Source organism: Euprymna scolopes, chromosome 46 (assembly GCF_053919585.1).
Source record: "Euprymna scolopes isolate OS-2025 chromosome 46, ASM5391958v1, whole genome shotgun sequence".
NCBI lineage: Eukaryota > Metazoa > Mollusca > Cephalopoda > Sepiida > Sepiolidae > Euprymna > Euprymna scolopes.
Genome location: NC_136527.1, coordinates 207,427,553 through 207,438,244, shown reverse-complemented (window position 1 = coordinate 207,438,244; position 10,692 = coordinate 207,427,553). Strand labels below are relative to the sequence as shown.

The 10,692-nt window shown below is 39.2% G+C and overlaps 1 non-coding gene across 1 annotated transcript; it reads right to left on the bottom strand.

Annotated features, from left to right (window-relative positions):
* Positions 1-7,423: 7,423 nt before the first annotated feature.
* On the bottom strand, positions 7,424-7,586 carry LOC145271647 (U1 spliceosomal RNA). Its single transcript, XR_013866049.1, has one exon. It is a non-coding gene; the product is annotated as a U1 spliceosomal RNA (small nuclear RNA).
* Between the last annotated feature and the right edge of the window lie 3,106 nt (positions 7,587-10,692).

Below are 10,692 nucleotides of genomic sequence, written 5' to 3'. Positions count from 1 at the left end.
AGGAAGTCATATATTGGATCAACATAAATCATCAGATAACAGAAATGATAGGCACATGTGCACACACTGTTTAAATCATAGAAACCAACAACCGTTAGAATCTCTAATGCACCATAAAATACCAGTAACACCATGGACGTAAGTTTCGGCTGACATTTTTTATTTATACAATAAAGCATATGTAGTAATAATAGACTACACAACGAGATACTTTGATATCCACAAACTTGATGAATGTAAATTATGCACAGTGATTCAAGAAAATTAAAAAAAACACTTTTCGCAAAATTTGCTTTTCCACAAATTGCGATCAGCGAAAAGGACCATAGTTCGCATCATCAGAATTTATACGATTTTTTGCTAAAGATTGGGATTTACTAGTACTAGTAGAAAGAAACTATAAAAAGGACAATAATAAAGTCATATAAAAGCAACCAAGACAATAATAAAGTCATATAAAAGCAACCAAGACCCATATGACACTAAGAACGCTTAGGACAAACCTTCTTAACTTCATGCATAATAAAGCAATGAAAAGGCATAAAGTAGATAAAAAAATGTCTAAAGAACTGTCAACACTAAGCAACGATGACACTGTTCGTATTCGGTGCCAAGGAAAATCGAACCTGAAAGGTAAAATTGTTAAGAAAACTAAAACAACTCTCTTCCTGATCTACATCAATGACCTCCCTAACCACATACTTAAATCATTCGTTGACATCTATGCTATCCCTGAGTGGCTTCCGGGCCTTGATAAGTGATGACCACTGTGTAAAAAAAGAGCCTCGTTCGTATTTAGCAAAGATAGAACAAGGAGAATGTTAAAGATATAAAAAAAAAAAACACATAAAAATCCAGCACGTAAACTTACACACGACTATGAAAAGATATTCAGTCAAGAAAATAGTCCAGGACAAGCCGTACCACAAACGGGCAGGGAACAGAGAACAACAAAAACAAACTTCACAGCAAGAGGAAGAACAATTAGGCTTCCAGTCAGATACAACACTAATTAAATACATGGGGACAGAAAGGAGAATAACAACAACACACTTCACAACGAGGCTTCCAGTCAGATAATTTAACACTAATTAAATACATATAAAATAAAAATAAAAACTCTTTTATTTTTAGTTAAAAACTAATGTTATATACATCAAGTAACACGAGTTATCTCCCCTTGATTGGGATTACTCCCACCATCAATATTGCCTGCAACCTCCCACCACACAATCACGTGGTATATCGTATTAGCAAAAACTACTACTCCTTCTTAGTGTTAATAAAGCTTTCGTCCCGTTCACACGTGGGTCTTTCGCTTCTCTCCATGTTCTCACTAACCCTTTACTAATACAGTCCACATAATTCAACAGATGTGAGCACAAAAGCCAGAAACATGTACTGCAGTTTTATTGCTGTTCGCTGAGTGCGGATTGCATTTTTAAACAATTAAAATTGTAAATTAAGTTTGAAATAATAAGGGAAGATCAGCATAAGTTTAACTGAATCGGTTTTGATAACAATAAGTTTTGATAACAATAAGTTTTGATAACAATAAGTTTTGCTAACAATAAGTTGCAAGTTTCATAATGTAATTATAGGTACGGGCAAAATGAATGCCGATGCTCAAAATGTATAAACATTTTGACCCCTGTCATCCTGTGTTGTGCATGGATGTGTAAGAATAAGATTAGAACACGTGTGTTTGGTTGGTAAGAAGGGAACTGAATAATGGCGCCCCGTTTTATTGATTAATTGCTATGTGCATGTGTGAGTGCATACAAATGTTAGATCACGAAACCAGAACGAAAGAGTCTATATAAAAGTTACTGAAGCGAAAGAGCAGCGCTATCATTACATCTCCCTTTCTCTGAAAACAAAGATGACTTAGGTATGTAAAACAAAACAAAGAAAATGGAAAAGCTGGTTCAGGGTAGACTGCCTGAACAGCTACAGCGAAGCAGGGGATTATTCTGCCCCATGAGATGTTTGCTGGGAGGTTATGAGTGTGTGCTCACCATAAGTTCATTTTTGATGGTGGTCGTACCACCCTACCACTACGGGTACGTTTTTGAGTGTCATTTGGTATGTTTGGGGATGCACACACACACAAGTGGATCCACAGACGTCGCACATTTTGTGGAGCTGTGTTGGGGAGGTCTTGCGACATTTGTGGGGTATGCATCACTGGAATATTTCTTATGTGTAGTCGGTTTCTTCGCAGCAGCACATGCCCATTGACATTCTCCAGGAGATAGGAACGGTGACCATCTACCTGGGATACTACAGTCGCTGGGTCCCAGCTTCCAGACAAAAGATTCTGTACCCTTACTCGTTGACCATGGTATAGGGGTGATAGATCTTCCTTAAGTGCATGTCGGTCAAAATACCTCTTTTGGTTCTGCTGGCGTTGTTGGAATGCGCTGTATATCTGATACTAATCATGGTTGTCGTTTCTGATTTTGGTGATCAGTGGAGATTGGATTTATCTACCCATGAGTAGTTGTGCAGGGCTTGGTATGACACTTGAAATTGGGCTGCAGCGCCAGTGCAGCAGTGCGATCTCAGGAGTTGGTCCCGACTGTTTGGGTTTCTTGAAAATATTCTTGATAGTCCTTATTTGACGTTCTATGAAGCCATTCCCCTGTGGTCTCCGAGGTGAAGTGGTCTCATGATAGAAGCCCCATTCTTTGTCGAATTCGTGATAGAGATGACTTGAACAGTGTGGTCCGTTATCGCTGACTATTATTAATGGTATGCCAAACTCTGAGAAGAATGTTCACTATGACACTGCTTGGTGAATGATCAGGTAGGCGTTTGACTATAGGATACTTTGAGTAATAGTTAGCTATGATCAACCATTGACTTCTGTGGAGATCAAACAGGTCTGTGCCAACTACGTCCCATGGCTTTGTTAGGATGTCATGTTGCATTAGCGGCTCTTGCATTTGGGAGGGCTGATGCTTTTGACAGTGAACAGTGTCCTTGGCAAGGAGTTTTGTGTTCTCTTGTCCTAAATGAGAAGCATGTAGTTGTTCTAATATGTCTTTTTGAAGTGTCTGGGGGATGACTATTTGTTGTCATTTGAGGGCAATTGAGAGCTGATCTCTTAGGCCCCAGAACACTATAATGTCAATGGGCAGTTGCTACATTGTCTCTGGCCATCCCGTGATGGTGGTCTCTCTCAGCTAATTAAGCAGGTGATCCGCTGTCGTACACTGTCTTAGCTGTTCAATGTAATTAGTGGAAAAACGAACTGTATCAACCCGGACATCAAGTTCCATAAGAGCCGCATTACAAGATGGTGGTAGGCGCGATAATCCATCAGCCAAGATGTTGTCAGATCCCTTGTTATATGTGAGCCTGAAGTTGTATCCTTGGAGTTTTATTAGCATCCTTTGCAGACGTGCCGGGGCTGAGGTGAGCGGTTTGTCGATGATCACAGTGAGGGGTTTGTGGTTTGGAAATTGTGGCTATAAAGGTATGTGTGGAATCTCTGTGTGCCAAATACGATGGCCAGTAGCTCCAGTTCGATACATGCGTATCTCTGTTCTGTCTGTGTGAGGCTCTTGCTAACATATGTGAGAGGCGATAGATTGCCATCCTCATCTGGTTGTAGCAGAGCTGCACCGATTCTATGTAAACTCGCATCAAAGTGCATGTATATCGGTTTTTAGGGTAAAAATAGTGGAGCAGGGACGTTTCGGATACTTTACTTTTTATCTTTTTGAAAGCTTCCTCATGGTGTTGTTCCCACTGGAAATCAGAGTCCTTGCGTAATAGGTCACGCAACACTGCTGTCTTGGAACTGAAGTCTTTGACAAAACGAGACAGGTATGTCATCATACCCAAGAATTGTTGTAGTTCCGTCTTGTTATGTGGTTCAGGCATTTTCAGTAAGCCAGGTACATTCGCCGGGTCTGGTTTTAATCCGGTATGTGTGTACAGGTTTCCAAAAAAGGATATTTCACGGCATTTGATATTGCGCTTCTCCGAGTTCAAGGTAAGCCCTTCATGGTTGCGATCTTCATGAAACGTCTTAGGTTTTCGTCATGTTCCTGCTCTGTCGACCCATATATGGTGATATCGTCAGCTATACCACAAACACCAGTGCATTTCTCGAGTAGTCTGTCCATCTCGAGTTGGTAGATGTCCTGACTGACACCCAAACTGAATGGCAGTCGTTCAAAACAAAACCTTCCAAATGGTGTTTAAAAAGTTGTTAGCGGCTGACTTTCAGGGTCGAGCTTTATAGACCAGTACCCAGACTTAGAGTCGAACTTTGAGAAGAATTTTGCATCAGCAAATCGGTGGTTGAGCTCCTCGACAGTTGGAATTTGGTGGTATTGCTGTATGAGAGCTTTGTTTAGCGCGCGTGGGTTTAAGCAAACTCTAATTGCGTTGCCATGTTTGATGACATAAGTGAGAGAGCTTACCCAGTTTGTGGGTTCGTTAATGCGGGGAATGACTCCTTGCGATTCCATCTTGTCGAGGTCCGATTTGATTTGACCGCGCATGGCTATAGGTGTCCTTCTCTGTGGGTCTATGTGGCACGGTACATTGGGGTTGACAACAACTTGTAAGTGTTCCGAAATTCACCAATACAGTAAAATCTCTCAGGGTATAGATGCATTAGGTCAGCTACATTATTGATGGGTTGGTGCTGGGCTGAGATGGCACAGTTCATTGTCACTACCCTAAGAGCGACTGATGTTGGCATACCCAATATGGCTGCTCCTGGTACATCAACAACATAGAATTGGGTATCCAGCCATGGGGAGTTTTTATACTTGCACCTAAAAGTTGTGGTGCCATAACAGTTTATCCTGGTATTGTTGTAGGCTGTTAACAGACATTGTGTTGAGGTGAGTGATCCGGCATTGGGTTTCCAGCTTCGTCTATACTGCTAGGGTACATGTTGCAGAATATGCGGATAGGCAATGCATTGCTTGTGCCCCTGAATCTACTTTCAGATTGAAGGTACGAGTGCCTGGGTGGTCCTTTAGCTTGATGCTTAGATCAAAAATGCCTCATTTCGAGGATCTTTCATGTTTGCTGACGTTCCGCTGTTAGTTGTGATGGAGCTAAAGGTGAGGTTCTCCATTGCCGTGCCTATGTCAGTCATGGCTTTGTCATCGTGTTACGCGACGCTGTTTATTTTCTTGCCAAACTCCCATTGTTGGTTATGACTGTTATACCAGGCCTTCCTTGTTGTCTCTCGGTGTTGTGCTTCTCTGAGATGCAAACTGTAGCCCAGTGACCTGTTTTGCCACATGTGTGGCATATATCATTTTTGGCAGGGCAGTGTTCTTTGCCAAAACGGTGACTGCATCCACAATTTTTGCAGGTTTGTCCGCGTTTTTGGTCAATCCCTTGTCATTGGTGTGTACCGCGGCTTACTGCGGCGATCTGTGGTCATTCCTGTAACTAGTGAAGCTGGTTGACATACACTGCTGAAGCCTCGTGTGAACGGGCTAATCTAACAGCTTCCTCAATTCTGTAACCCTTCGGTTTGTTTAACATTTCTTTTTGCAGTTCGAGTATTGGTGTGCTGGCAATTAGTAACTTGACGAGGCGTTCGTTTAATTCGTCAGCACTGAAATCACATTTCTTTGCCAATAGTCGACATCTGTTGACGAAGATGTCGGTTGTTTCATTTGGTCTCTTCTGGTATTTTCCGAGTTCCAGTCTACAAACGCGGTTATTTGTTGCCGGTTCTAGCTGCTCCAAAAATGCAGCAAATATGATTTGCGGATCCTTGCCATCATCATCCGACATCGACCAACTATTATACCGGCGTAAACCTTCTTCGCCGGTCGCGAGAAGTACTAGAAGGGCTTCATCCTCGTGTTTCCTCGCTTTGACGGTGAAGTAAAGTTCCATTCGTTGTTGAAATAGTTTGAATGATTCGACAATACATGTCGAACCCCAATCAAAACTAAGGACTTGTGATGAAATTGTGGCCATTGCGATAAGAAAGTGTGAAGAAAAAAAGGAACAGAAATGTTTTCTCAATCATTAAATCATTTCTCTCCGATAGGCTCATAAGAGTAGTGGTAGATGGACAAAAATCGGAGGCCTGCAATATAAATGCTGGAGTCCCTCAGGGGTCTATCCTGAGCCCAACTCTCTTCCTGATCTACATCAATGACTTCCCTAAACACATACTTAAATCATTTGTTGACATCTATGCTGATGACACGACAATCTACGGCAACACATCAAAGGCTGTAAATGACAAAGTTCTCTCTGATTCTCTCTCCTCTGATCTCGAGCACGTGGTTCAGTGGGGGAAGATGTGGCTGGTTACCTTTAATGCATCCAAAACCAAACTCCTATCCTTACATCATCAACGCTCTGATCCCCATCTGGCATCAATTTTGATGGATGGCTCTCGTCTGGGTGAGGCCCCATGTTTTGACAAGCTTCTGGGTTTGACCTTTACTCCTGATCTGAAATGGAACATGTACATCAAGTTTGTTGCCAAGGTCGCTGGAAAGATGGTTGGATCCTTCTACCGCTCCAGAAGATATCTCACTACTGATGCAATTCTCTATTTATATAAAAGCCAAGTACGTCCAAGGATGGAATACTGCCGCCATATCTGGGCAGGAGCTGCTAAACACAGCCTATCCTGCCTTGACAGAGTACAAAATAGACTTCGTAGCTTAGTGGGCGATGCCCTTTTCTCTGCCCTGCAACCTCTCTCCCACAGAAGAGACGTTGCGAGCCTATCCTTGTTTTATCGTTATTTCGATGGCAGGTGCTCGTCTGAACTCCAATCTCTGGTCCCCCCTCGCCAATCATTCACGAAAAACACCCGTCTAGCTGAATCCACTGTGAAAAATTTCCCCCACTCTATATCTGTGCCTAAATCAAAACGTGGATTCCATGAACAAAGCTTCTTTCTTAGAAGTGCACGCCTGTGGAACTCTGTTACGTCTGCCTGCTTCCCACCGGACTACAACTTGGATGTCTTCAAGTCCAACGTTAACAAATTCCTAATGAACCGCCCCCTTAAGTAAACACTTCAGCAAATCTCCACACTAACGTAAAGTACTTGCAATAACCCTTATCCCTAAGTTGATTCCGGGCCTTGATAAATGGTGATCACTGTGTAAAAAAAAAAGATAATTTGTTTAGCGAGAGATTAAAAAAAAATCGTTTTTTTTGCTTTTTCTTATTCGCTGTTCTACCTTTTTTTATCGTCTGTGACGTCATAAGATTGTGTGTTGTATGATAATACAGCTTGCCATCATGTCATGCTGTGTTGTGCATGGATGTGTAAGGATAAGATTGGAACACGTGTGTTTGGTTGGTAAGAAATTTAGAGATTAAGTATGATTAAGCGGAGGGAGTACAGACCTACGAGTGAGAGGTACTTGGAAGGAATAGGAAAGGATTTCTGATTTTGATTGTATTATCAGGGTAAGCGCGTACGCAGACCCCACATTTAAAAATAGCAGGCCCGAGTCGTCCACATTTGGGACGATCGCAAAGGTCAACCCAACCGCAGTGCAATGGATGGGCCTCGCTCTGGGGGAACGACCTTAATGATCACTGTTACTCCTACGTAAGGTAAGGCTATTTATTTGCTTCCCCACTGAGCAAATTAGGCACAAAGCCGTTTTTTAATGTGGAGAGAGAGGGAGGAGGGAGGGAAAAGGGAACCGGGCCTTATTTACGTAAGGTAAGTTTAATTTTATGTGGTGCCTACCACTGATTTTATATCCCACTTCTATACTTTCCACCGAAAAACACCAATAAAAAACTAAAATACCTCCATATAAGTCTCACCAATATCAGTATATCACAAGATTTCATTCACTAATAACAATAATCCATAACAAATAATTTACTATACGTACCAACATTTTTACAAAATACCTCAATTCTTAACAAAACTTACATTTTACTGTAATATTCAATGTCAAGGTCGTTTACATGTGAACAACATAAATTCATAATCTTTTCAATGAGAACAAATACAAACGAATGAAAACTTTTAGAATTCAAACCAAAGCACTAACAAAAACAACCACATATTTATGTAATTAGATCGAACAATTTTGTATGTCATTAATTGGCACTTCTACAGTTTAATCAAGACATTAAAAAATGAAAATATTGAAAGAAAAGAGTTATAATTTACGTACCAGTTATGGAATGAAGTTCTCCGAAGAAATAACTTAATTTGATCAAGTATATATATTTTTTTACAGAGGAAAATCGAATTTTAATGAAATCGGTATATTATCGCCATTTGGCTATTTAGGGACACAAGTGGGGACGGCTTTAAACGAATGATTAACAAAGGACCAAAATGAAAAAATATTTTTTTAAAACTTTGTAAAATAAATGAAAAAACAATTATCTAAGTATTTTTCTGCTCTTGTTTTAAGCGATGATTGGGGTTATCTCCCATTGGTGTTCCTCGATCGATCTCATTAAAATTTAATCTTTTCAATGAGAACAAATAAAAAAACTGCTTGATCAAATTAAGTGATTTCTTTTTTCATGAAAACTTTATTCCATAACGAGTACGTAAAATATAATCTTTAAAATATTTTCATTTTTTATGCCTTGATAAAAATGTACAAGTACCCATTAATCATATCAAAGGACGGATGAAACAAAATTAAAAATTACGATCGGAAGTGTTATTTCGCCTTACATGAGCAGTGATTTAAAAAATGCCAATAGACGCTATATATTTTTTTTGATATGTTAATCTCAAGGTGTATCAGAATTTGGGGAGGTGGGGGAATTTTTGACACTCCTAACACGAAACTGCGAATAAAATATAAACAAAAACTCGTAATTTCTTTTTTAAAAGTGGGTTGTTTATTTTCTTTATGGATTATACTTCCAAAATAAACTATTAAAGTTGTATAAAAAGTAATAGAAATAGTATTTTTTTTATTTTTTAAAAACAGTAATGAAATCAAGTGAATTTTACGAGTTAAGTATTTTTCAATTGTTAAACTTTAAACATCTATAAAAAATTCTATTGATTAAATTTTTACGATATTTTCAGGGTCAATGTGAAATTTTATGCTCTTTCCAATAAACTGAATATAATATTTAAGACAAACGTTTTTTTAATTTACCCCCTCGCATTTTGAAATGCATATTAAAAAGTAAATAATTAATTTCCACACCAAAGTTTTATATATCACGAATTGAAGATAAAAGATCAATAAATAATATATCCAAATTTAAAACCAAAAAAGTGTTTTTTTTAGAAATTTACCTGTAAAGTCCGAAGTTTAAAAACTTTTTAAAAAAACACGTTTTTTTTTTTAGATGAAACTTTGGTCCTTACTCCTTTAATTGAAAAAAATGATCTTAATGTTTAAGGTCTGCATCCATCCTTTCATATGCTGTAGCGTAATTGATGTGCACGATCTGGCCATTTCCTTTTGAAGGAATGATTTAATATCTGCGTGCACATTATACAGCTCCAAACATCGAAGTATCCAGGAATGAGGTAGACTGTCAAAGGCCTTTTTGTAATCAATCCAGGCCATTGACAGATTTATTTGTCTTCTTCTGCAGTCTTCTAGTATTGTTCTATTTACAAGGAAATGTTGTCTTGTGCAATGTTTTCCTCGTACACCTTCTCATTTTCGAGGTAATCGCCAGCAACCAGATGGTCGTATGTTGCATCAGCGATTATAAATGTCATCTCTGTCGGTGTAAGATTGTCGATATTTGTTTGCCATGTGGGTGTCCTCATTTTTTAAAATAAGTGATGTACTGCCTACAGTAAGCCACTCAGGCGGTTTGTCATCACTACTGATGATTCTATTCAATGCCTTGGCATAGTTATGATGAAATGTGCTCACTTCTTTCAGCCAGAGATTTGGTTTGTGGTCTATTCCTGGGGTCTTTAAATTACTACATTGAGCGACATTCCTGCAGACAGCTTCCTTGGTAATTCTAAGAGCTGTCATCTTTTCTTTCTCCTTGTTCTTCTCTTTGCTGGTACTTATCCAGTTGTTTTCTGATGTACTTTAATGTACTCATAGAGTGGCCTCCAGAAGTTTTCAACTTCCTGAGTTACTGAGGAGCTCACCTTTATTTCTTCTTTAACGAGGCTCCTATAGACCATTCTTGGATTTGTTGCAAAAAGTTTATCCTTTTTCCTTCAAAGTTTTTGGTTTTATTTTTTATTTGTGCAGCTAAGGTTTTTATTTCAGCCTGATGTACTAACATCTCAGCTTTTAGCTGTGCTTTGTCTTGGAGGGAATAATAAGTTTTCAACTTATTCACATTCTTATGTAGTTTTTTGCCAGGAGTTTCACAGGACAGGAATTAAGATATCTGGGGAGTTTCCTCTCGGATTTTATCAATTTTCTGTTGGAGTTTTCTTCTCCAAGCTGAGTTATATGATTTAGTCTTCATGTTTCCTCTTTTACTCTCTTGGTGTTGAAGTAATAATATACCATGCTGCCCCGTATGTTGTATTATTTATTTCACTCAATGTGGCATGAACGGGAGTAATCCTTGTGAGACCATCATTGACTTTTGAAACAAGCATCTTGAAGGCTTTATTCATATTAAGTTTTTAAAGTCTGGGTCGATCTTCAACAGCCAGACCCGGTGCCATTTCTATCCTGTTTACCAGCTCTTCCTCTAGTTCCAACTGGTCCACGTCCAGTGTCACATGTTGAAGTGGGACATACTGTT